The sequence below is a fragment of the Heterocephalus glaber genome, unplaced genomic scaffold (genome assembly GCF_053883595.1).
Source record: "Heterocephalus glaber isolate CG9 unplaced genomic scaffold, H.glaber_assembly_v1.0 deba00001444, whole genome shotgun sequence".
Taxonomy (NCBI): Eukaryota; Metazoa; Chordata; class Mammalia; order Rodentia; family Bathyergidae; genus Heterocephalus; species Heterocephalus glaber.
In genome coordinates, this window is record NW_028258297.1 from 2,675,314 (window position 1) to 2,702,789 (window position 27,476).

At 51.8% G+C, this 27,476-nt stretch overlaps 1 pseudogene; it reads left to right on the forward strand.

Annotated features, from left to right (window-relative positions):
• The window catches only part of LOC101714485 (sodium-dependent phosphate transport protein 2B-like), a 71,442-nt pseudogene extending 44,216 nt beyond the window's left edge, over positions 1-27,226 (forward strand).
• The last annotated feature ends 250 nt before the right edge of the window (positions 27,227-27,476 follow it).

The window sequence follows — 27,476 nt, forward strand, 5'->3', positions numbered from 1 at the left end:
ACACCACAGGCCATCAGCACCCAGAAGTCCCCATTTGTGGGTCCTGGGACACCCACTCAGCTGCCCAAGAGTGAACTTGCAGAGACTGACCTCTGGGCAGCCCCTAGGTCCAAGCTGTTGGTAGCCTTCCTACCTAGAGGATTTCTTCCAACTCAGGGTCTCCCAAGTGGTAAACTGTCACCTGCTGGGACCTGGGGACAGAGGGAAGGGGAAGAAAGCTGTGTACATAAATGCATCCATTTTCACAACAGGATGCTCAGGATGTTAAAGCATTAAACTGTCTTTGAATCTGCATAATTGTACTTAGCATCAAAGTAAGCTGAGCATGTTCATCCGTGAATAGAGCTCTGCTGGCATCACACTGGGGACCCGGGCCTGTGGTCTCTGGGGCTGTGGACAGGAGGTGTGTGTCCCTGCTCCTTACAGCTGTCCAGGCCCCAACCTCCACAGTGAAGGGAATGGGGATGAGGAATGAGGCCCTCGGGGTGTCTGGGCGGCTGAGTGGTGAGGGCCATGTCCTTCCCATGGGACTAATGAGCTCATGCAAAGGGGAAGAAGCTACTGAGCTGAGCGCTTCCCACCAAGTGAGCCCATCTGTGAGCCACGAAGAGAAACTCCCCCAAGCGCTAGCCCCACCTGACCCTGCCTTGGAATTCCAGCCTCCAGAAGAGCCAGAAATGAATTTCCCTGCTCAGCCTCCAGTCCACGGGATGTGGTTATAGCAGTCCAAGTCGACCGAGAAAATTGGTGAGCTATTTTCTTCCTGTTACAAGAAAAAAATAGCTACAAAGCACAGTGACATGAGCAAAGGGGGATATTGCTTTCTCCTGAATGAGTGACAGGTTCACAGACAGGTGGTGGCTAACACTGGATTAGCCACTGTGAGATCTCAAGACTTTTCCCTCCAGGCCTCAAGGGGGTGACTGTGGCTCCAATCATCCCATCTACACTCCAACAGGAGCAAAAGAGAAAACTAAGAGTGCAAAGAAAATTCCTGGAATCCTCCAACGTTATATACTTAACTCTCGTGGGTATGTGTCATGGGGTCATCTCTATCTAGAAATGAAGTCAGGAAGTATATAATCATGCCCAATGGCACACTGCTTCCCCAATATCAAAGTTCTTTTATTAAGAAAGGATAGGAATATGGATATTTGGTAGAAAACTAATAGTATTTCCCACAACGGGTGGATATCCTCAGAAGCTAAATGCAATTCATTGATGGAAAAAATATTTTTCAATATATTTATATACCACATACATTTTGTAAGACATATCAGTATGCATACTTATGGATCTTTACATGCATCTATACATGGATACACATTATGTATAGGTGCTCTTCTTCCTCTTAGGATCAACTGCAAGATCTGATTCCACATGATAAATTCTGCAGCATTTAAGAACTTCTTAATGATTGGCACCATAAGAAAATATATTCAGTGTCTCCCTCCCAAGCCTTGGTACTGAGTAGCACGATTAAGTGTCCCTGTTCAGGAATTTTTTCCAACATATAAATTATTAATTGACAATGAGAAATACCTTTACTTTGCCTGGCTTATAAAATATCTGCTCTACTACAGGGTTTCCTCATTCTAAATACTGATGTCTAATTCTTTTCCTATAGACAGCATTAGAGTTAAAGGCAGGAAGATGAAATTAGGAAAAACCCTCAAACATCATTGGCCACCACATCCTACCAGAAAGACTGGTCAAGACCACAGTGTAGGGAACCTGGAAGCTCCTGGGCCTCGAGAGACATCTGTTGCCTGAATCAGATTCTCTGTTTGACCCAGCGGCTCCTGAGGCCCAGTGGAGCCTAGGGGCATGTGCTGAGCTGCTCACCTGACTAGAATGGAGGAGGAGGCCAGAGGAGGAGCTAGGCCACCCCACAAGGGGCACCATGTGTGCAGGGCCTGGGGCCGAGGGAGACTGGGCCTCCTCACTGAACCCACCACAGCCTCACCATATGCTCCAGCAACCACGCTCTGTGTGTTTTACCCACTTTAGTTGCAAACTTATGTCCACACGGAAAACAGCACACAGATGTTGTAGCAGCTGCATCCACCATGGTGAGAATGCAGGAGGAATCAAGCCATCCTCTGCGGGTGGATAAACAAACTGTGGTCCATCCAGACCATGCAGTGCAGTGTGGTTCAGTAGCTTTAAAGCATGTGCTATTGAGCCCTGAAGACACGGAGGGGCCCAAGATACAGGTCATCAAGGGCAGGGAGCCAATATGCACAGGCTGCATACATCCTGGGCACTGCCACTCAGCAGCACCCTGACGGAGGCACAGCTATAGAGACAGTGGTGACAGACCACGGGGCTGGGGCTGGGGTAAAGAGGCAGAGCGCAGAGGACTTTCAGGCCATGAGCCCACTGTGCATGAGTCCACCATGGTGGACTCTTGTCACTGTTCACCTGTTGGATCCACAGGGTGCACGCAGCAGCAATGGCCCAGTGTAGACCATGGACTGTGGTGACAGTGACGGTCCATGCAGGTTTGTTAGGAAGAACCACCGGATGCGGGTGTCTTTGGGGAGGGGCTGTTCATGCACAGGGACAGCAGGCACATGTGAAATCTCTCTGCCCTACACTCAAGTTTGCAGCAAACCTAAAACTGCTTTACAAAACAAAGTCTTTAAGAAAAAAAGACACAGGAAGCCCATGGCTGTGAAACATGTGAAGTTAATGTTTCCCCACCTGAGCATGGGAGGACCAAGCCATGCTTCCCTCTGAGAAGGCCTCTGCCTGGCAGGCACCAGTGCTGTACATGGGTTGGAGCCTCATGGGGGCATCTCACTCTCTCTCTCCCTGCTAGAGACAAACGGACCTTTCTGTCTTTGGCATCCTTGCAGAGTGGGCTGCAAGGGGCATGAGTTAAAACCCACTTTGTTAGGAGGTGGCGTTTGAGGCCTTGGAGCCCTGGAGCTGAGCTTCAGAGTGTTTTACACTCACATAGGTCTGTCAGTCACAGCGTAACCATGGGAACCAGGAAGCCAGCAAGTCCTAGAGAGTCTGAGAGAAAGGACCCTGGGGAACCAGAGGGGAGAAAGCTGCAGGGCGGTCTTCTTCGGTGACAACAGCTTGACTTGGAGCCTCGCTTGTAGACAAATTTCCTGCAGAGTGAAACATCTTGCTGAAGGACCTAGAGAATTGCAACCAGGAACCATTTAGAGCTAGAAGTGTTTCCCCCAGCACCTGTCTTCCTGGAGCCACAGACTGCCTGGGCTCCTGCTGAGCCGCGAGTCCCCGTGGGTGACCCTGAGACCAGAGTGAGGTCATGAAACCACCCGGGGAGTCCAGGACAGGAGGTCCGAGGCCCAACATTGCCCACAGCCAGCCCCGGGCCAGGGCTGGGCACACAGGTTGTCTTTACGCCTGGCCACCAAAGCTGCAGAAGGGCCTGTGGAGCCCCGAGGCCCCGAAGGGACATGGCAGACGGGGGACAGGGCCCCTGTGTGTCACCGTGAGGGCCTGACTCTCCAGGAGACGAGGTTGCTGAGTGCCCCACCATCATCTGCCCACCCCCATCACCATCCTGGAAACTCAGTGCGCTTTAGAGCCAGGAGGGAAAACTTCCCTGGGCAATGAACAGTGACTCCATCTTCCCCTGATTTTTGCAACAATGCATATTTCCATTATAAAGATAATGCATTGTCAGTACAAAATAGTAATGTCCAAAAATTTTAATGAGGGTAGACATCACCCCAGCACCCAGCAGCAACCTTGGCCTGTGTGATCTGAACCGGGACCCGTGTTTGAAGATCTCAGCTTCCTCCACCACATGATTGGAAGGGGCCGGTACACCTGTGGCTGCGCCATCCTGGGCACTGTAGGATTCCCAGCAGCTCGAAGCATCCCTGGTCTCCACCCACCAGAGAACAGGGCAGAAGGAGCCTCCCCACACACTGAGTCCCCTGGCGCCTGGATCTCGGGCTTCCAGCCTCTAGAACTTGAGAAATAAATTCTTGTTTCTAAGCCACCACGGTATTTTGTCTTAGCAGTCCAAAAGGACTAAGGCAGTGATGGTTAATTTCATGCATCACCTTGCTCAGACTATGGTCATTGTTCTGCATGTGTCTAAGTTTCTAGATGGATGAACATTTGGATCAATGGACGGAGTAAAGTGGATGGCCAGCCCTGATGTGAGTGGCCTCTTCCAGTCCACCTGTGTTAGTCAGATTTTCATTGCCTGAACAAAATTCCTAACACCCACAGCCTAAAGCATGTGAGGTTTATTCCAGCTCATGGTTGCTGGCTTCCAGGCAGAAACAGCATGGCAGAAGGGTGACGTGGAGGAAAGATGCTTCATTCATGGCATCCAGAAAGCAGAGAGCAGGGGAAGAGGTGAGAGGAAGGAGCCAGGAACCAGACGCAGCCCCAAGGCCACACCTTCTGACCCTAGCTGCAACCCAGCCCCAACTTCTACCCACCCATTCGGCCCTGCAGTCACCAATGGGTTACCCCATCCGTGAGGCTGGAGTCCCCATGTTCTAGTCACCTTTCCAGGTGTCTCTTAATCCCGTCAAGGTGGCAATCAAGATTAAGTATCTCATCACTGGAGGCCTGACCAGAACAGAAAGGACGAACAGAGAACCTTTCTGCCCACTGTTTTTGATCTGAGATGTGATCTTCTCCTACCCTCGCATAGGAGCCTGAACCCCACAGTGTTCTGAGTCTGTCTTTGGCCTCAGCCTGGCGCCCACACCCCTGCCTCTCCTGTGCCACCAGTTTGCTGAGGGCAGACTGTGGGGTCCCTTGGCCTCCAGGGTCAAGTGGGCCAATACCTAGGAACATATCCTGTATCGATCCATCCACCCATCTCTCTATATCCATCCATGGCGATGAGTGGTCAGGCGAAGTTAGGGCACACAGCGGCCTCATCCCCTGGAGAGTCAGGACCCCCAGATAGATAGGCAGATCCACCTATCTATACTATCCACCCACCCACTCTGTTTCTCTATCAATCTATCCATCCATCCTATCTATCCATCCATTCATCGTATCTGTCTATCTATCCACCCGTTCATCCATTTATCCATCCCATCCATCCATGTGTCTACCTATCTCCCACTGGTTCTCCTTTCTTAGAGAATGCAGGGAGGTTTGGTAGACACTGGCAGAGGCAGTCCCAGGTGTACTCAAGAAGCCACTGGCGCAGAGCAGATACCACAGCGGTGCAGGTGAGAATGAGGGTCATTTGTCAGTCCCCTGTGCCTGTGCCCCTGCTGTGAGGTGGCAGTGAGGAGCCCCAGTGTCTGCATCCCGGTCTCCAGCCTGGAGGGTGACACTGGGTGCCGGAAGAAAGACAATGCTGACCCTCAGGGATAAGCAGGGGCTGGGGCTCTCCAGGAGCATGGAGCCCAGTACTAGCCCTGAGGCTCTGGGAGGTGCCTCCCAGGGCTCCTTCATCAGCTGGATCCAGCCATCCTCTCCACTCTTGCGCCTGCTGTCACCCAGCCACTAGGGCTGGGTTCACCTGGGCACCCTGGCCTAATGAACATATGGAACGTCCCTGGGGCTGTGCAGGAAGAGGAGCTGGAAATAGGGGATATGGACAGGTGCCCACTGCTGCTCTGTCAAGGGAACAGGAAGCAGGAAGTGAATGCAGACAGTTAATGGAAAATGACAAGGACAGATTTGGGAGCAGATGGCTTGGACCGTCTGGATGCTGCCATGCAGCAGCCTGGTATGTCATGAGCTCACACTGAATGGGAGGGCGTGAGCAGCAAATTAACCAAAGGCTGGCAATCGGGGTTGCTGTGTGGAAGCATGAGCCTTGGAGTCTGGCAGAGTCCTGCATGAGCCTCCTCCGTGCGACCTGGGGTAGCCATGCACCTGACCTTGGAGGACCCTGTCCTTCTCACCTGTAAATAGCTTCTCCTTCAAGGTCATTGTAAGTATTACAAGACAGGAAGCAAAGTGCCCATGCCAGGGTCTGGTGCACAGCGAAAGTGGTGGGCATCGCCATTGAGATGGTTACCAGCGAGGTTGCTGTCAGTTTCTGGTGACCCTAGGATAATGTGGGGAGCCCCGAAGCACCCCACAGCTCTGTTGGTTCTGTAACTATGACTTCTGTGAACGGGGGAGTCAGAGGTCCCTTCTGTGCCCTGGGAACAGTTGGGTCAAAGTCAACAGTGAATATTCTAGGAAGTGATCGTGTCTGCAAAGAAAGGAGAAATGCTGCCCGTGGCTGGAGTTCCACCCCAAAGAAGCAGAGCACTCCCTGCCACAGCCGCTTCAGGAGGTCCCAGGGCTGGTCTGATGGTGAGCAGATGTGGGTAACTTCACCTCTGGGAATCATGCTCTTCGGAGGGCCTGGAGGCTGGGCTGGTCTGCACAGAGAGCCACAGGCAGACTTTGTCCCCAGGTGCCTGAGACAACACCAGAGCCGCAGCCCTTCGGAGGGGTGGGGATGGCTCTGCACCTGCTCTGGACACCAGCTCTCCATGGTCCCCTCAGAGTGTGGCCCCACCTAACATGTCACCATGTGGCCTCCCTGACTTGTCACCCCTGCAACAGAGTGTCACCAGACCGCTGCTACAGACGGAGCAGCCTGCAGAGTAGAGACTTCCTGTCTCATAGCTAGGTGAGCACAGCTCTTTAGCCACCTCTGTAGGTCATGGGATGGCAGTTGGGGGTGAGAGCAGGGACTCCTGATGATAGAGGCTTCTGTACAACATGAGCTGAGCATGGCTTTATTTCCACTGGACCTGACTCAGCTTGAGCGCTTCTGAGGATTAATCTGGAACTTGAATTTCATCACAGGTCCATTGATGGGCAATCCTGTCTACTGCAAATGGTTCCTGGTGGCTACCACAATGTAACATTGGCAAGAGGTCACCAGTATTTGTCCACACACCTCCCAGAGTGGGCTGGAGAACCCAGGCAGCATCCACGCCACAGTGGCAAACCTGTCATTCCTACAGCATGGGTACGACAAAGGCAGAGCGAGGTTCCCCCTCATGTGTGGGCACAGGAGAGGCATCTCAGGACCACTTTCCCCAACTGCTGTAGGGGAACCATCTACATAAGCACAGGGATCCCACCTTGTATAAGGCACCATAGGCCAAGATGTTCCCAAAGGGAAGCTGGAGCCTTTACTGTACATCAGCCGAGCTAGATTCCCCATCACTGTTCAGGCTCCCCCTGGGACACAGGCGTCCTTCCTGGGGGCAGAGGTGGTGCTGATCTGGGATCCAGTGCCTCTCCCTGGCCGGACTGAGGGTGGATCCAGCCCAGCCCACCAGGCCACTGTGACTGGGCTCTGCAATTTCCAGTGATGCCTCCAAGGGCCAGGAAATCCCAGAGTGTGTCTCTCCCATTCCTGCAGCCCCTCGGGGCCCCCATCTGCTCACCCAGCAAGCATGACTGGGCTCAGGGAGATGAGCGGGAACCAGCAGGAGAGAGGAGGAAGCCAGAGAGGGATGCCAGGAAAGAGCCGCAGGGCCCCAGTGCCTAGCTAACAGGGCTCTCAAGATGCCTGGACCTCAACTGTACCTAGGTGTGGCATTCCTCTACACTCTCACCACTGTCTTGCTATGTAGTCCAGATTGGTCTCAAACTCCTGATCCTCCTGCCTCAGCCCCTTGAGTGCTAGACTTACCAGCCTGCACCGCAATGCCTGGCACTTCACCACCTTTTAACATGGGTGTTTAAAGCCTAACTGACTTTGCTTTATCACCTTGGGACCACAGAGGGAGAAGTGTTCTATAATGCTGACTAATTTCCTGGGTCAGGGTGGCCTTGGACAGGTCACCTCCGGTCCCTGACCTACACTTACCCACAGGAAGACCCCCTAGGGCCACCTGCCAGGCTTCTGTGACCCAGCAGGAGACGATCATCCTTGTCAGTTGTGAAACCCTTTTCAGACTTGAGCTGTTCCCATCCTATTCTCCGCGCCCCTCCCCGCTCCCTGGGGAGAAAGGCCTTGCAGAAACTGAAAGAGAAGCTGGAATAAATTGGGCATCGTCTGCTCCTCTACATGTGGAAGTATGGCTGCGTTTCGACAGGAACAGTGGAGCCCTCCTGTGCCCCTTCATTGTTTGGGAAGCACATGACCAGCAGTGCTTCCTGGTCTGCAGAGGTTTGGTGCAGGAAGCCTTGCCCGGCACCGTGCTGGGAGTCTTTGTGCATCCTGAGGGTAAGTATGGTGCCAACTCCAAAGTGGTCAGGACGCTGAGGGAGTCCAGGAGGACACTTAGTTCGGGAGCTACTGGGGTGGGGTCTCTTTGTGCAAGATGCAGGGGCCGCAGAGACACAGGCCCAGGGGCAGGAAGACATCACAGCACCCAAGGGCTTTCTCTTCTCCAAGCTGAGGCCAGAGTGGGGGGCACCTTGAAGCAGCCACTTTCCTTGCATCTCCCAGACCCTGGATGTCCCAGGGCAGCTTGAGAGCCAAGAGCATTGTCTGCAGGGTGTGGAGCCTTGGCTACAGGCCTTGGGGACAGGCACCCTGGTGAGTTGGAGCTGTGGGTGCTGCAGGCGTCTCCAGGTTTCAGCTGCCACTCAGCACCAGGTGGGACTAGAATTTCCCTGGAGAGGGAAGGTGCAGGCTCTAGGACGCCCTCAGGAGAGCAGAAAAGCAACAGGGTTAACCGCACATTTCCAGGCTGTCCTAGAGAAGAGAATAACAAGGGTCACAGGGCTTCAAGATGATCTGGGTCCTTCCTGTACTGCTCGGTGCAGCTGGGGTCACTTTCCCGGCAGGGCACCTTCCTCCCACCTTCTACCACCAACTGGAATTTAAGGAAAACTCAGAAAGAACGTGAGCCCCAGGATTACGTGCAGGATGCAGTGTGCACCTATTCTGCCAAGAAAGCAAAGCTATCAGAGGAGACCAGCGAGGGCTGGGGGATGGAGCAACTTTCTAAAACATGGCTTGGGCAAATGGCTGGCGGCCTATCAAGGTGACTTATTTGCGGCTGGATATTCCCCACTGGCCATCTCTCATGCAACCGAGGGAGGAGTGTGCTGGCGGCCGCCCAGGGCTCCCTCCAGCAGTCTCCCTATCGATCTCTGGAGCTGGGGGCTAATGGGGCCATTTGGCCGTAGGATCCTGGGGGATGGAAGGGATCTCAGGTCCAGTGTTGACTGTGGAGCTGGACCGTGGCTGCCAGAGGAGGATGGGAAGATGGATGTCTTCTCCTCTATGGAAAACCGCTCAGTCCAGGCTGGTGCCTCAGTTTACAGCAGGTGTATTTGTCACAGGAACATTCTAGAAATGTCTGCCTGGGCCATATTAAAAATCTATACACCGGCTGGATCCCTGGCTCCTGGCAGAACTCAGAAAATACCTGGATTTCCTGAGTGGTGGGAATGTCTTATATTTGTGATGAGCCCCTTCCACTGCACCTGAACCCATGCCAGCTGGGTGACTCTGGTTGGTCCCCTGGGGAGGTGACTAAGACGGAGGTGGTCACCTGAACCCCAGTGACTGCAGGATGCAAGCCTGGGACTTTCCGGCCTTCAAGGTGGCAGCAAGGCTGGACAATGTGCCCTGTAAGATGTCTGCCTTTTTTCTTTTGTAGTTGGCAGAAATGGCGTGTGTTTGTGGTGTACACTATGATGTTTTGCAGTAGTATATGTGTGGGGTGGCCACAGTGAGCTCATTTTCATATGTGTTGCAGCACCTGCTTATCATTAAGGCCACAGTGGTCAAAGTCATGGAGGCCCTGTCAGGAGCCTCTCGTAAGAAAGAGGAGAGACAGCAAGTACAGGTGAGGGCATGGGGCAAGGCAGCCTTGCCCACTGTGGGTGGGAATATACCCCAAGATAGCCAGCATGGAAAACTGAAGGGTCTCCAAAAAACTAAAAGTAGAGCTACTATATAATCCAGCTACCCCATTTCTAGGTTCATGGCCAAGGAAATTAATAAGCACCTCAGGGAGACACCTGTATCCCCATGTCCATGGCAGCATTAATCACAGTAGCAGGAAGTGAAAGCAGCCTAAATGTTAGGCCCTTCTGGTGCCAGTGGGTCAACGTTGACTTGGGAACTGTACACTCCAATAGGGCATGGGTCAGCCCAGGAAGAGGCTAGATGGATTTAAAAAGTGTGGTATAACCAGGTATGGTGCTGCACGTCTGTAATCCTAGCACTCAGGAGGCTGAGGCAGGAGGATCACTGTGAGTTGGAGACCAGCTTGAGCCACATAGTGAGTTCAAGGTCAGCCTGAACTACTGAGACCTTGTCTCAAAAAAAAAAAAAAGTGGTATAAAGAATGAGTGGAGTACTACTCAGCCATAAACAAGAAGGGAATCTCATCACCTAGGGCAAGATAGTTGAACCTGGAGGACATTATGTTGAGGGAAATGAACCCAGAACAGAGAAACAAATACTGTGTGACCTCACCAATGTGTAGAATGCAAAATGGGAGCTCATAGCATAGGCATGCTTACCAAGGCTGGGGGAGGATACAAGGAGAGGGCAAACTTTCATCTGCACAGGAGGAAGCCTATAGAAATCTATTGCAGAACATGGTGACTGCAGTTAAAACAAAGTATCCTAGCATAAAAGATTTGAACCAGGAGATCCCATGAGCTGTGACAGCACCATCCAGGGCCTGGGAAGAGCAAGAAGCCATACCTCGTGCACACCTGGCAATACTCACCTCCTCCACATGCCTGGTCCCTGGCTGACCCTCATGGTAACATGGTAGCAGTCGTCAGGGCACACTTGGCCGTCTGCCAGTCCCAGCTAACTACAGAGCCTGCCGAGGTGTCGGGAACCCTGCAGACTGCAGGCACTGGGCGGGGGGGGGGGGCAGATCTCCACTGGGCACTGGGGTGTGAAGTGCAGGAGCCCCTGCCAGTGGGGTCCACAAGTCAGAGCTGGAGTGGGCCAGTGGGGTTGGTAAATCAGAGCTGTGGGGGTCAGTCAGAGAGCTCCGGGGGAGGGGGAGTGGAGACACACGCACACTCACGCATTGCACAGGCACGTGCACCCTGCACATGCATGCACATTCATGCATACCATCACACGAGCATGCAAATATGCACACACATGCGTGCACACTATGTACACCCATACACACCATACAGATGTTCACATACCATAAGTGTGTCTGTGCACACGTTCACATGCACAGAGTCACCCTCGATTTCTGATTGGGCCTGTCTCAGGACTCTGCATGGACCCTCAAGCCCCTCATGAAATTCACCATAGTGTTTCCATGCAATCTACACACTTCTGCCTGTGAACTTTAATCTCCATGTTACTTATAACAACTAATACAGTGCAAAGGCCGTGTAAGGAGTCATTGTTCGGCAGTGTTCAGGGTACATCAACTGGGAGAAGAGTCTGTACATAGTCAGCACAGAAGCAATTCTTTTTAAGTATTTTCAATCTGCAGTTGGAGCCCATGCATATGAGGGCCCACTCTTCACACACATACCACACCCGCAGTCTAACAACACACACATTCAGACACACCGCTCCCCAGCTACCACCAGTCACAACTGCAGCCCATGACTTGGATGCAGAATGTGGACAGGAAAGTAGAGTGTGTGACACCTCCCTCATTGTTAGATTCAGACTCCTTGGCCAGCTGCCAGGGGCACTGACAGGTCTCAGACAAGATCCATTTTTTTTGTCCAAAGTTTCATTTCCAAACTCAGAATTAGAAAATTGAAGTTGGTCCAAAGTGCCTCATCCCTATAAGAAACATGCAAAACTATTCTAAATGTAAAAACATAAGCTGAGAACACACACAACATAACACATTCTGGGGATTAAATAAAGATACGTGGGAGAAAGAGAGCCAGGAAATAAAAATATTTCACACACTTTATATTCATGAGGGACGTCACAGTGGGTCCACACAGACGGAATGGAGTGGGTGGACGGAGAGGTCAGGTGACAGCTGCTGGGGACAGGGTGGACAATGCGAGGGCTACTCTGGGGCTCATAGGAACAGGAGCTGGGATGGGACTTGGGGAGTCCAGTGCATTTGAAAGAAAATGGAAATCTGTGTGGCACAATGCGGAAAACTGTCCCTTGTTAACTAAAAGCACAACTGAACATTCTCTATATTCTGAAGGTGGATGCTCAGCTTTGGAAAGGTAAATTATCACCGATAGCCATGCCAGAATGTGTAAAATATTTCAAAAATAACCTCCCAACATCTAGCCACTTCAGTATTTGGGGCTGCCAGGAAGCCAGAGCAGTCACCGAAGTGAGGTGACAGCCCCATCCTGCATGGCCTGGTGTGGACAGTCCTAGCCAAAGAAACAGGTCTGGGAGCATGCAGTTCCCATGTGAAGAGCAAAGCTGTGCAGGCTAAGGGATGGGTGCTGCCCAAGCTCCAGGATAAGGGCACCACCATGCTGGGTCTGATGGGGGTTGGGGACTTGAGAAAACAGAGGCACTGTGGGGCCAGCAACCCGCTACTTTGACAGGACCCAGCTCCGGGGTCCCATTGTTAGAGGGATAGTTGGGAGATCATTCTGCCACAGTTCTGAAGCAGGGAGTGAGCGTGTTGGAGCCTGGGGAGCAAAAGGAATAAATTCTCAGATCCTTACAGATTGAATCAAGCCATCCCCATAATCAGGGCATCCAAGCACATGGGAGACTCGTGGCACTGACTGGCATCGGGGGCTGGTGGGAACTTTGCATCAGCCACACAAGGACAAGGAGAGGAACATATTGCGGTCCATATAAACAATTATTTTCTCATAAAACAATTAGGGAAATGAACTGGAAGCAGGATGGGAAGATGGACTTTTTATCACATCCAATTATGCTCTGTGCGGGGACAGGGTGGCTGCACGGAGGTTGCCTGGACTTGAATTCAGTCTTGCCATGATGCTGGCAGCCAGGCCTTTTTCCTGATGTAGCAGGAGGGTGGTGGCCAGAGACAGGGGCAGGTTCCAGGCTGAGTATGAGGGCAGTTGGAGTCACCACATAAGGGACACCTGGGACTGGCTGGAATTGGAAGCTGCACAAGCACCCAGCCTACCTCCTGTTCTTCCTTGCAGGGGCAGGCTGAGCCAGGCATATGCAGACACATGGTAGGGCTGCAGGTATCAAGCTGCAGGTTTCTGCTCCTGAACCTCTGCAGAAGGATCTGTGCAGAGCATGGTAGTGGCCAGGCTATGCCATCAGCCCTGCAATGGGTGGCCAGTCCCACCATGGCCCAGCACACCTGCTGTTCTCCTGTGATTGACACTGCAGCCATCAGCTCCTTCCAAGGGGAGAGGAGACACCTCTGGTTCCATCTGGCTTGCAGTGAAGTCACCCAGACAGTCATCTTGGAACAGCCCAACCCCAAGGGCCCAAGAGAAGTCCTCTATTCAAGCATGAAAGAAAAGGAAGAAGCAGGCAGATCCAGGGAGCACAGGAAGTGACGAGAAGGGAGAGGTTGGTCCCTAGCACCTGGAGAGATACAGGTGGAAGTCCACAGGTGCATGAAGGATCTGCACTGGGCATGGTTCCCAGCCATGGCTGATGGCCTCCTGCAAGGACACGTCTGTCACTCCTGGCCCATCATGAGTCCCAGAACACACCAGGGGTCACAGCGGCTGGTGATTTCTTACAGCCACAGAATAGGCAAGAACCATAACCAGAGTGTACACCCAAGTCCTCGAGTTCTAAAGCCAACTTTCTTGAGAGCACCACATAGGGGAGAATGAGTCACACCTTCTCTGGGGCCACAGGGGGGCTGGAAAGGGAAGCAGTGAGAAATGGGGGAATGGCACCAGGCCTTTGGGGCTCGCAGGAGGCTCCCTATAGGAGAGCGTGTGTTGTACACAGAAGGGCTTGCACATGGGGACAGAGAGGGGACTGAAAGTTCCCAGACACGTCTAGTCCAATGACAAAGGTGGACACAGATGGTGGACACTGGAATGATGAAGGTTGCAGGCCTAGACAGCAGGAGGATGTGCAGATAAGGTAACCAGGCCATGTGAGCTGGGCCGGAGACCCCCAGGAGAATAGTGGGGGTGTGCTTCCCCTGAGCTGAATGTTTCCTCATCTGCAGAGCAAGAGGGGCTGGACAAGGAGCACATGTACGACATTTCTGTAATCATTCTGTAATCACTTGAATGGGAGTTTTAGTAACTCCCAAAACAGCGCAAGAGTCATGTGGGCAGCTGTGAAGATGGAGGAGGCCATGAGGACAAAGACCACCACGTGGAGTCATGACCAGCAACAAAGCCACCCAGGGAGCCTGGTGTCTGGCTGGTGGCCACAGCCGGGCCTCTCCTAGCTGTGTGCTCTTTGTGGCACAGGTAAAGTAAAGTGTGGCCACTCTAGCACCAGAAGTTTTCCAGAAGTTCTCAGCTACCCTGTGTCCACCTGGTCCTAGTCTCTGGCTTCTCCTAAGACACCTGTCGTGGCCGCAGTGCCAAGCAGCTGCTGTGTGCTCACTGGGAATCCCACAGCAGTGCTTCCTAGTGCGAGATGACATTTCTTGATGTGGCTTTTCTTGATGTGGCACACTGTTTTTATGACAGCTTCTGATGGAAGGAATCATTCCACAGACATTATTGGTGGCTCATGTGAATCTGCATTAAATGTGTCTGTGATCTGGAAAATGTAATGTGGGAGCTGAGGGGCACCAGGGAGGAGTAAAACACACCTGGATCCAGGCATGGTGGTGCACACCTGTAATCCCAGAGCTCTAGAAAGCTGAGGCAGGGGGATCCCAAGTTGGAGCCCAGCCTGGGGAACTTAGAGACTTAGAAAGATCCTGTCTCCAAATTAAAAATAAAAGGGCTGGGAATGCAGCTCAGTGCAAAGGCCCTGGGTTCAAGCCCCATTATCAAATTTTTAAAAAGATACATACCCTTCTTTATTCCCCACCAACCTCCTCTTCCTGGCCCAGGCTCTGACTCGGGGCACCCACTGTCTTGAGTTGTCTCATCTCTCTGGGTGCTCAGCACCAGGTTGGACTCAATGTGTCTGAGCTTGGTGTGACCATGACAGTTTTAAGTGGTACGGAGCAGGTGTCCTGCAGAATGCTTCACGGGGCCACTACCACCTAGGACCTGTCCTGGTCCTCTCCTTTTAACCCTAATTTGCCTGTAGGCTTGCCTGATGCTTCACCCATGATTCAGCTGCCCAGGGGTCTGGGAATGGAGATCAGGAGGTGAGACCATACCTCAGGGCACCTGGTGTCCAGGATGGCATGGCCCATAGTGACCTTCACCACTCGGCTGAGTGGGAGCTGCTGTTTCTCCTTCTCCATGCCCTGTGCTTGGGAGGCAGGTCTACTCAGCCAGCTGGTCCTCAAGGGAGACAGAAGAAACAGAGCTTCACCTCTTAAAGAGAGAGCATGGACTTCTGTCACCAGGAATTGATGACAGTCACTGGGGACCCAGATCTAGCCACTCCAGATATTCTACTCTACACTTCTGCACTGCATGAGTTGATGTTTTCTTTATCTTAAAAATAAACCAGTACTTTAGGATGCATTACCACAGCCCGTAACTGTGTCATTATAAATACACTTGGATTCCTGATAGCTGTCTCTAGGTCCTTGTATTTGTTAGGACACAGAGTGACTAAAATGCCTAAAAGACACAATATAGGTACCTTACATAAGATAAACCTTTTATCTATTTTCACATAAAAGTGTGAGCTGGTGTTTTGGGGCTGACTTCATGAATTTACTGTCATCAAGTTCCCAGTTCCTTCTGTCTTGGTGAGTAAAAACCATCAACGTGTGGCTTCCAACTCAGGACCTAAGGCAGCTGCCACAGCTCCTGCAAATGCACCCGCTTTCGAGTTCCCAGGACCAAAGCCATAGAAACAGAGAGTGCCATTTGAGAGTTATACATACAGCTTCTCACATCCCACTTTCTAAAACTTGATTGTGGGGTAATGTTTAGTGCCAAAGCCATTTGGTAAGTGGAGTCTTTTAGGAAAGCCATGTGCCTATCCACAAACACCACTGTGATTCCAAGGGTCCCTTCCTGACTCATCCAGTCCCTGCTTCCCTTGCCCTTCCTCAGTCCTCCCAGCATGCAATGTTGTCTCCAGCCCACAGCTTGGCTCACTCCAGGGTTCATCCCCAAAGGTAGGTCCTCGCTGGCAGTGCAAACTGCCCTGCTCTGTGGGTGGCACCCATCTTACTGACCATGAGGCCCCCTAATTGTGGGTGCATCTAGTAAGTCACCACTGGGTCCACCCAAGTGTCCCACCTGCTTCTCAAATTCCATGAGCAATTGATTACCTGCCACCCCAGCTCCCTCAGCCTTCATCCCAAAGTCAGTCATCAAACTGCTGACACAGTCTCTCTGCCTCTACCTCCCCTTCCTGCTGTCCCCAACACTGGCTCCTTTCTCTAGCCCAAGCTGAAGCCCCTGGGCATGATTTCTACCTTAGAATCAGCAGGTTCCCTCTGAAATCCCCAAAGCCATAGCTGAAATGACTGTAGATGTCCTGGGTCTGCCCCAGGCAAGCCTCATGACCTGGGCACTTTCTCTAACCTCTGTACCTCATCTTCCTCATCTGCAAAGTGGGAACCATGGCAGCATCTCCCTGGCAGGCTCCCAAGGTTAACATACTGAATCCATGTGAACCCATGCAGAAGCTGCCAGTGGAAGGAACCAGTACTCATTAGGTTCAGTGGTAACAGTGATTGTTGGTAATTACTGCCGTTCTATGAAACCCTGAGGAGCCCCTCCCTACATGGCCAGCCTCATCTCTCAGCCTTTGAATTTCACTCTCTACCTCAGCCTGGGTGCTCACACTTATGTCCAGGGAGAGTGAGCTACCAGCCAGCTCTCCTCTGTCATCGGTATTCAGGTCACGCCAACCCATGCATCTGTTCTGTGCAAATTCACACATGTGCTCCAACATGCACCAATCTACACACATGGGTGTTCACAGAGCAACCCATCCATGCAGGGAGGGGAGGGATTGGCAAATGGGCTGTACTCTGCAGCCATGGTGCAGACAGCATCAGCCCAGCTATACGCTAGTGGGGGTTCAACAGCAAGTTTCCTGGGAATGGCTTGTAGAGTCTGTGTGAATACTTCCACCAGGACACCGAGCATGCTACCAACATGATGCCCATCAGAGCACCACAGGAGCATGAGTCAGCTCCTGCACAATTGGATGAATGGACCTAGTGACAGGAACCACCTTAAAGGCATGTCACTGAGTACAAAGGGCAAGCTGTGGAACTGTCCATTTGACACAATCATCTTTCCCATCACCGGGACAAAACACCCACACACACACAACTCAAAGGAGAAGAGGTTTAATTTGGCTCATGGTTTCAGAAGGTTCAGTCCATGGTAAGCTGGCTCCAAGGTAGAAACAAAATGGTAAAAGGGCCTGGCAGAGGAAAGCTGCTCATGTCATGGCGGCCAGGAAGCAAAGAGAAAATGGAGGAGCTGGAGATGAAAATATACCCGTCCTGGCCACTCCACCAGGGACCTGCATCTTTCACCCAGGCCCTGTCTTCTAATGGCACATTCAGCCATGAGCTCATCAATGGATGAATCCACTAGTGAGTATAGCACCTCCTTGATCCAGTCACCCTCCAAGGCCCCATCTCTGAACACAGGAGATTTGGGGGGAAAATTCTAGATCTGAACCTTAACAATGATCTCATGAGTGTTTGATCTCAGTTGGGTGGAAATGAGTGAGATGGGGCTTCCATGACAATGAGCAGAGCTTCCTCATTTCGTGCACATCTACTAAGATGACACAGACTCTGGCTCAGGAAGCTCTCTGGGCTCCCACAGAGACCTCTATTTACCTAAATTACCTTTGTCTTTCACCCTCTAGGTCTGCAGGCTTCCTGAGGGCAGGTCTGGGTGGGGTGGGCTGTTTTCTTTCTTACTACTGGATTTCAAAACTACCCAGGGCACAGAGGCATCATAAAATGCTCATGAGACTAGCAGCACTAAACTTACCAACTAGCATCCATTCCCATGGAAAAACAGCATCCACTCACAGCACCAACCCATGGTCAGCTCCCTGCGCTCTCTCTCTCTCTCTCTCTCTCTCTCTCTCTCTCTCTCTCTCTCTCTCTCTCTCTCTCTCTCCTCTCTCCTCTCTTGCCCAGCTTGGCCAACTCCTCTCCCCAGCTGCCTCTACAGCTGCCTGCAAGAGGAAGCCCCACCCCCTAGGGAAACACATCAACACCCCGCCTTCTTTGGTAGCCAATAGGAAACTGTTTTATTGCCACAGTGACCACAGCCCAGCCAATAATAAAATACCAGAAGCCCCGGCCCACAGAAGCCACAGGGTCCCACAGATGTGTCTCTGGCCCTCTCTCCTGGCTGCTTTCTGACAGGATATGGGACACGTGGGGACAGAGAAGGGGATTTGGGGATTGGGAGACTGGCAAACCAGAAACACTGCCTGTGAGACTCACAGGTTGGATACTCCGATGTTGTCACATCTTTGACAGATCACGTCTAATAAGTCATTTTGTCTTCTAAATGAGGACCTGGGGTTGGCTCACAAAACACAGCAGGGGAGTGAACATCCAGAATCCCAGCAGAATTTGGGACCAGTCAGAAGGCAGGCAGGGACCATGCAGCCCCTCACTTGTAGACCAGGACATGGGCTGGGGGGTCGCCGTTCCTCAGATTAGGACCCAGAGGCAGCAGGACACAGTGTGATGCAGAGCAGGGGTGAAGGGAGCTCTACAGGCTTCAAATTCCATGCACTTTGTGCAGACCCTTGCCCAAGCGCTAGCATGACTCCCCAAGCAAAGGATTCTGCGTGTATATTAGTACTCCCAAAACCCGAGACAGGCACGTCCTGGGGTTATTTCCATGTTTTCCGGGCCCAGAGAAGTGAGCCTGAGCTTGGAACTGCAGCCCGGATGCACGCTGGGCTGTGGGGTGCAGGCCTGGCTGTGTGCCTGTCCTGAGCCCTGGGGAGCTCATTTCCCACAGGCCCAACCCCGCAGAGGCAGGGACAGCCGCTTCCTGCAAGCGCCCATCCTTCCTCCGAAGAGCCCTTTTATTCATCATCCCGTGTCGGGATTATTTTGACAGGATAATTTGAAAGATAACTTATTGAATCCTGAGTCACATTTGTCAAATAAACAATGGCAAACAGTCTGCTTCCTCTGTCACTGCGAGGCCGCCCGCAGACAAGGGATCCTGGCAGGCAGAACCGATGCGCTTGCGCGGCCTCCTCAGCGCGCAGGGAGGGAGACGGGTCTGGAGCAAGCACAGTCCTGCGAAGGAGGAGTTTGGGCTGCCCAACATTGGACCCTCTGCAGACGGGAAGGGGAGCATCCACGCCCCTGCCCTCGTCTGTAAGCCCAGCCCCTGGGTCCCTCACCTTCCGCCCAGCTAAGGGACACCCTGGCCTGCCTGTCCCTGGAGTTCAGAGAGGAGCTCATCCCCTGAAGCTCCCTGTGCAGGAAGGGGCTGTCACATTCCCATCCCGGTCCCATCTGCCATCTGCTTCGGCCTCTCTCCCACACTTGTCAGGTGACCCTTGGCCTCTGTGCTGCCCCAGCCCTCACTCTCCCTGCTGAAGCCCATCCCACCTGCACCCTGCAAGTCCTCCCTTGCCTGGTTTCCAGGCCTCTGCTCTCGCTGGTCACTCCTGCCCAGCGTTCACCTCCTCTCCCCTTCACACTGGCCGGTGAGCTGTCCCCTCCCTGCCTGGCGTCCTCTGCTCTGGGCACACTCGCCCTGCAGGCGTGTGCCGGAGGTGCCACAGGGCCAAGGAGTCAGCGGCCCCTGAACTGACACTCACACACGCATGGCCTATCAACCGGGTCCTCACTCTCTTCCTCGGGAAACAGCAGCCCTGCTGCTCCTCTCCACACCGAACTCCCCATCCTCTGTCATGCAGCAAACTGAGGCCTCTGCTTTCCATGCAAGTGAAGAACCTGATCTGTGATCACCCAACCCAACCCAGTCACTGAAGCTTCCAGGGCTCCAGACCGCTCAGCCCTGTCCCAGCATGGAGAGCCCCACAGTGATTCCTGCTCGTGCTCCTGCTCCTATGGGACAGCAGTGTCCCCACGCTGGCCACCCTGACCCTGTCCTGGCTCGGCTGGGCTCCTCAGCTCCCAGAGCCTTGCTGCTTCTCAGACATGCTGGACACTCTCGGGGTCTTCAACATCCTGTCCCCGCCAGCACCACACCCACCTCCCAACGTCAGCTCCTGCACATCTCTGCCCAGTGTCTCCCCTTTAAAATGGTCACCACACCCCAGCAGCCCACCCTCTATGCTTTCTCTTCCTGGAATCCATTGTCCCACAAACACTGCACAATTCATTTACTCTTCTTGTACATAAAGGCAAATGTTTCCTAATCAGTGCCAGACACCTGTTTGTTGAATGAACCACAGAGGGCACGGCCGGGGACCCTGTGGTGACACATTCAGAGAGCAGCTGAGGCAAAGGGTGCTTTGAGGGAGCATGAGGGTGTGACAAGAGAGAACAGGTGACAGCATATGATGCTAGTGCTGGTGAGGGGCCTGAGCTGCATTCTTAGAGCCCAGGGGAACTATGTACCTCCACATTGAGAAAAAGTGGCAATTTGGGCTGTAGTCCCTCTGTGGCAGCACGACACCCTGAAGAAAGAGGAAGAGGCCATTAGGTGTTCAGTAGAACAGCAGAAGAAGACAGAGGAAGGGCAGGGCCAGGGACAGGGACACCAGAGACACCCCTGGGTACCTCAGCCAACGAAGACTGAGTCCTCATCTGCCCATCTCCCCTTCTTCCTCATCAGTAACACAGCCCACCCATTCCATTCCAGTTCCATCCAGCACTAAGTCACTTTCATATTCCCTTTAATATTCTACATCCTGTTCCTCAGAGTGGGAAGAACTCTCCCTTGTCAAGCTTCATGCCTGTGCTTTTGCCGAGATTGATGGTCCATTTCCCTTCAACAACAATGGAGAAGCAGTGGAGCCAGTTTCTTTAGTGCTCCCTCCCTTGGGTTCCCAAAAACACTTTGGACCAACCTCTGCTGTAGCACTTAGCAGGAATTGCAGTGGATTTGTCTGGCTGCTTTCCAGGCCAGGCGTTCACCAGGGGTGGGGCCGTATCCCTGTGTCTAGATGCCCAGTAGCTCGCTCAGACCCTGGCACATTGTAGGAACTTACTGTGTGTTGAGTAAATAAATGATGGATGGATGGATAGATAGAGGGATGGATGGATGGATAGGTGGGTGAGTGAATGGATGGATGGATAGATCGAGGGATTCATGGATGGGTGGATGGATGGATGGATGGATGGATGAAATGATGATGGCTGGCTGGATGCGTAGAAGAGTAAATGAATGGATAGACAGGTGGGTATGTGGATGGATAAATAGATGGGTGGATAGACAGATGGAGGGACAGATGGATAAATGGATTGCGTGGATATTATTCTCATTTTGGATAAATTGTATGCGTATTCTATTCCTGGACCATGAGTCAGATCAAAACAATAGATGGCACAACCTTCCCTGGCTCCATGGAGAAGACATCCAAGTCTGCAGTGATATAGTTCACAGGAAGGGGGAATATAGATTACCCTGAAAATTAATGAAACATATGCAAAAAATTAATGATATGAAAAATGGCTTATGAAAGCAGCAACTAGCTCCTATTGACCGTATGCTATGTAATTCTCTGCCTCCTAAATCAGAATAAACCACTGTGTGAAACATTATATGCCTTTGGTAGGGACCAATTTTGTGCTCCCTGTCTGCCCTGACTCTGCTGCAAGCCCGGCACGCTCTGCCTGAGAGAGTGCTGCAACTTTGCCCCGCACACGGACAGTGCTGGTCTCCAGGGCCACCTTGAAGATGAGGCAAGTAGTACCTTAAATAAGCTGAATGGCCATAGAGATGTAAATTACAATTTTTAGACTCTACAAATTCAATATTTAATTCAGAGGTGAACTAAAACTCACTCAGAATGGGTTTGGCAAAGCTATCTCAAAAGCCACAATCTTCCCGTGACTGTAGACATTCTCCTTAACCCAGGTTCCCTAATTGGGGAAACACAATTCATATCAAATCTTCAACAGCAATCTTTAAATATAATAGGCTAACGACAGAAGATCCTTACCTGGTAAGAACTTTCCATGACTTGACTTGATTTGGAATAATGAAGTTCTTAGTTTAAAAAGTAACAATTTAGATTTATCCTGGACCTTTAGTCCTCCCAAGACACACACACAGACACACACACACACACACACACACACACACACACGCGCACGTTCTCTAGTCCAGGTGGGCAAGAGCAGCAGCTGGAAATCCCTGAGCTCTCCTGAGCAGATCTGTGTCAGTGGCAGCTCTCAGCTTGAAGCTCTAGCTTCCCCTCTGCCTCCTGATCATCACTCCCTGTCTGGGTACTTCAGGGGTCCAGGTGAATTCAGGGGAGGGAGATGATGGCAAACACACAGTGTGATTGTCCCCCTCCCACTGTGGAGCCACAGGTCAGTGCCTGGGCTTAGTTGGTGCCCTTCCTCCCCATTTGCTGGGTAGTGTGAATGTCCCAGGCTGCTCAGGCCCTGCCCCTGGCTCTTCCCAGACACTCAGGAAAGGAAGCTGCATCCTGGGTGATTCCACATAGGCCCCCACTCCCCTTGTCCCAGATGGTGCCCCACCTTCTTTGCTCACAGGGGAAGGAGGCTCAGAGCCACTCCTTTGCCTACCCCACTGCCCTCAGGTCCCCTCAGAGGTGGACATCAACGCTGGTGCTCCCGTGCATGGCTGGCACACCTGCCCCAGGTAGGTGGATTCCTCACATCCGCACCAGGTTAGTGATAATATAGCCAGCCCTGCCCTAAGAGAAATCTGGAGGCGTCTGAACCTGCTTCTCTCTGTCCTACCCACAGAATCCATGGCCAGGTCTGGTGATTGAACACCTTACTTTTGTTGATATTGATTCTCTCGCTCTTGCTCTCTCAAGATTAAGCTTAATTGTCAACTTGATTGGCTGGAGAGCTGCTCACAGGACTAGTAAATTGCACAATTGGGTGTGTCTGGGGATTATGGAGGTGCAACTATGGGTACTGTATCTGCTCCCTGGCCCCTTCCCCTCTGGCTCTGTTTCTCTGCTCTGGTTCCTGGCCCCCACAAACTGAGCATTTTTGCTCCACCACAGCTTTCTATCCTGCCATTTCCGCAGAGCCAGGTAAGCACGGACTGAACCCTCTGACACTGTGAACCTAATTAAACCTCTCCTCCTTTAACTTCTGGTATTTGGTCCCAGCAAGCAGACTAATACAGACTCTCTAGTGTCTCTCTCTCTGTCTCCCTGTCTCTTTCTGCATGTCTTTGTCTCTCTCTGTCTCTCTCTGTGTATCTCTGTCTGTGTCTCTGTGTTTATTTCTGCCTCTCTCTCTCTCTCCCTCCCTCCTCTTTTCTAGCCACTGCTTCTCTCTCTCTCTCTCTCTCTCTCTCTCTCTCTCTCTCTCTCTCTGGACAACTCCAAACACCTCTGTGTGGCTTCATGAGTGTCTCTTCAGGCCTCTCCATCAGGTCATCAGAGTGGCTTTGCTAAAAGGCAGTGACCTCACTACCTACAGGAACCCTTTGACAAATGGACAAATATCAAAACCCTAAGATACTTCCCCTGGCATCGGACACACCTCCACCCGGGCTGCCCTGGCTTCATTCACACACTCCCCAAATTGAGCACCAGCAAACTCAGCTATCCAGGCCATTATCAGGAATGTGCCTCTGAATCCTCACGCTGTCCCCTCTCCCCCAACTGCCCTTTCCTTCCTTATTCACCAGGCTAATTTCTACTCTGGCCTAAAATATTATTTTTTCAAATATCATATCCTGCAGGAAGACTTTGTGTTCTAACAATTTGTTTTCTTAAATGCTTACGCTTACAGGTACACAAACATAATCATTGCATTATTAAGATGTAAAATGAAACTAGAGACTGTAAAAATGCTCACTATTTGTGAGCTGATGGGAAGAAAAATATATACAGTGCATGCAAGTACTGGAATAGTATGCAGCCATTACAAGGGATGAAAAGGAATACTTTACATAGTACATCAATTAAATCTGAATTAAAAAATAATCCCCCAAAAGCATACACAAAAGCAAAATGAAACCACGAATTTAACTATGTACCAGCTGGTATTTAGTCCCAAGAGAAAAATTATTTCAAATTTCAAATTATTTAACACAGGATCTCTCCTGTCCTCCCCCTGTAAGATAAAGTAGGCTCATTATACCTGAAATATTTAACAGTGATTTCTTAAGATGTTCAAATAGACAAGGTTCAAATTGCCCTGGCTAGATGCATCCTAAAGACAAAAGAAAAAATGACAAATTAATCTTAACTATCTCAGAAATCACATTTAATAACATCACTATTATTGTCATTTTGAAGCAGTTACAACACATAAGATAAAGCAAATATGTAATTAGGATAACATCATTAGAAAAGCAGGTCATTGGCATAAGAGAAAAGAGAAACAAATATAAAAGCAAAGATGTTAAATAGTAAAAACTAAATTTGCAAATCTCAATTTGAATTGGAAAGGTCAATATAAATGTACAATATATTTTCTCCTAGAAAAACCCACTCCCTGGCTCTTTGCACTGAAAAGCTTTAGGATCAATGACTGACATAGCATCAAGGAGCTTGAGTCCCAGAAGGACACCCCAATGTCCTGGTCTCCTTCCGTAGAAATGAGAGAGCAGAGAAATGGCTGGGCAGGGAAATGTAACACAAATATCAGAGGACACGGGGAAGCTGACAGGGCTCCCCCAGCCAAAGATGGGGTGACTTGAGCATAAACTTAAAAGTAGTAAGGGATAAAAGGAATATAACACACAAAGAAAAACAGAAATGCAGGTGTATTTTCATGTGAGTGGATGGATGGGTAGATGGATGGATGGGTGGTTGGGAGCAGCTTTTCTCCTCTTGACCCTTCTGCCATCATATTCATGCCTTGGAGCCAACCAACCACGGACTGAATCTCGTGAGACAAACCTCCTTGAGTTGCAGGTGTCAAATATTTTGTCTCATCCATAGAAAGATTGACTGATACAAAAAATTGATGCCCAGAAATAGGGTTGTTGCTTAAGGATAGCTGACCACGTGGTTCAGAAGCCCTTTGAACTGGTTTGCAGCAGCAGTTTAGGAGTGTCTTTATACTGGGCCAGAGAAGCCCTAGAATGCTGCAAGCATACCTCGAGAGTGATTTTGGTTGGAGCTCAGGAGATCGGAATGCTGATCAAAATGTGAGACAGTAAAAGCTGAGCTGTGTCCCGGCACAGATGCCAAAGGCAGACACAGACCAAAATGCCGGTGGGACCTCAGTGGCCAAGATTAGGCTACTGCCTCCTACTCCCCCGTGGCACTGATACAGGAGCCCCCTGAGGAGGACCCCTGGGACCTGCCTGAGCTCTGGGACACTGCCATCAAGTGGTCAGAGAGAGATACCAAAGGGAAGATTCGCTGCATCTTCAAAGGGATTGGGAAGCTCATCTGGCTCCTGGGATTCCTCTACTTTTTCGTGTGCCCCCTGGATGTCCTCGGCCGTGCCTTCCAGCTGGTTGGAGGAAAGATGGCCAGGCAGCTTTTCAGCAACAACTCCATTTTCTCCACCCTCGTGGCGGGGCTGATGACTGGCTTGCTGGTGACCGTCATGGTGCAGAGCTCCAGCACCTCCTTGTCCATCGTCATGAGCATGGTGGCCTCCTCACTGCTGACAGTGAAGGCTGCCTACCCATCATCATGGGGCCAACATTGGGACCTCCATCACCAACACCACTGTGGTGCTCATCCAGGCAGGGACCAGAACAAGTTTAGAAGAGCTTTCGTGGGGGCCGCTGTCCACAACTTCTTCAACTGGCTGTCTGTCTTGGTGCTGCTGCCCTTGGAGGCCATCACCCACTACCTGGAGAGGCTGACCGGGCTCATGGTGAATACCTTCAACTTCCAGAATGGAGAAGATGCCCTGGCCCTTCTGAAAGTCATCACAGACCCCTTCACTAAGCTCACTGTCCAGCTGGACAAAAATGTATCCACCAGATTGCAATGAGTGACCCAGCAGCCCAAAACAAGAGCCTGATCAAGATTTGGTGCAAGTCTGTTACCTACGTGACACAGAAGAATGTAGCTGTCCCCTTAAATGAGAATTGGAACTCCTCTTCATTCTGTTGGACAGATGGTGCCTTCACCTGGACCTTGAAGAATGTGACCCAGCAGGAGGACATTGCTAAGTGCAAGTACATCTTCGTGAATGCCCAGCTCCTGGAACTTGTTGTGGGCATCATTCTGCTCATCATCTCCCTGCTGGTCCTCTGGGGCTGCCTGATCATGATCATCAGGCTCCTGGGCTCCGTGCCCAAGGGCCAGGTGGTGACCATCATCAAGAAGACCATCAACACTGACTTCCCCTTCCCCTTTTCCTGGGTGACCAGCTACCTGGCCATCCTTGTGGGGGCCAGCATGACCTTCATCATGCAGAGCAGCTCCGTGTTCACATCTGCCTTGACTCTGCTGATTGGTATCAGTGTGATAACCATCGAGAGGGTGTATCCACTCATGCTGGGATCCAACATCGGTATCACCACCACCACCATCATGGCCTTCTTGGCCAGCTCAGGCCACACCTTAATGAGCTCACTCCAGATCACCCTGTGCCACTTTTTCTTCAACATCTCTGGCATCTTGCTGTGGTACCCAATCCCATTCACCTGTCTGCCCATCCGCCTTGCCAAGGGCCTGGGCAACATCTCCTCGAAGTACCGCTGGTTTGCCATCATCCACCTCATTATCTTATTCCTCCTGACCCTGCTGGTGGTGTTTGGCCTCTCACTGGCCAGCTGGCTGGTGCTATTGGGGGTGGTGCTCCTGGTGCTGTGCCTGTGGCTGCTGCAGTCCGCTGCCCGAGAGTCCTGCCTCAGAAGCTGCTCTCCTGGAGCTTCCTGCCCTTGTAGCTGTGCTCGCTGGAGCCCTGGGACTGCATCATCTCCCTGCTCACCAGCTGCTGCCAGCAGCACTGGTGCTGCTCCTGCCACATGTGCTGCCGTGTGTGCTACCTCATGTGTGGCTGCACCACGTGCTGCCACTGCAGCAGATGCTGTGAGGACCTGGGGGAGAAGGAGGAGCCAGGGGTCCCCATCAAGAGGCTGGAGACCTTCAGCATAGCCAAGACCCAAGAGGTCAGGGTGAGGGTAAGGCCTACCCCAATGTGATGCCCTGGACACAAAGAGCACCTTCACCGTCACAGCCTTCTAGTGGCAGCCTGAGGCTGGGGACCCCAGGGTCCAGGGCTCCCCCCTTCTGCTCCTGCAGCCTTCCACTGCCTCGTAGCAATGTGTTCCCCATCTGGAAACAGTCACAGGTGTGTCCCAGCTCCTCCCCCGACAGGGTGACACAGGGAGAATTAGAGTGTGACCATGGCCACTCACACACACAGCTACAATAGCACCTGTTTCTAGGCCCAGCCAAGCCTTCCAACTGGGGAGTCGCGCGGAGGGGTCAGGGAAGGCTCCCAGTGAGGCATCTGTCCAGTGTGCGCCCCTGCACATCCCAGATGTCTTCCCTGAGTTTTCCAGAGCCC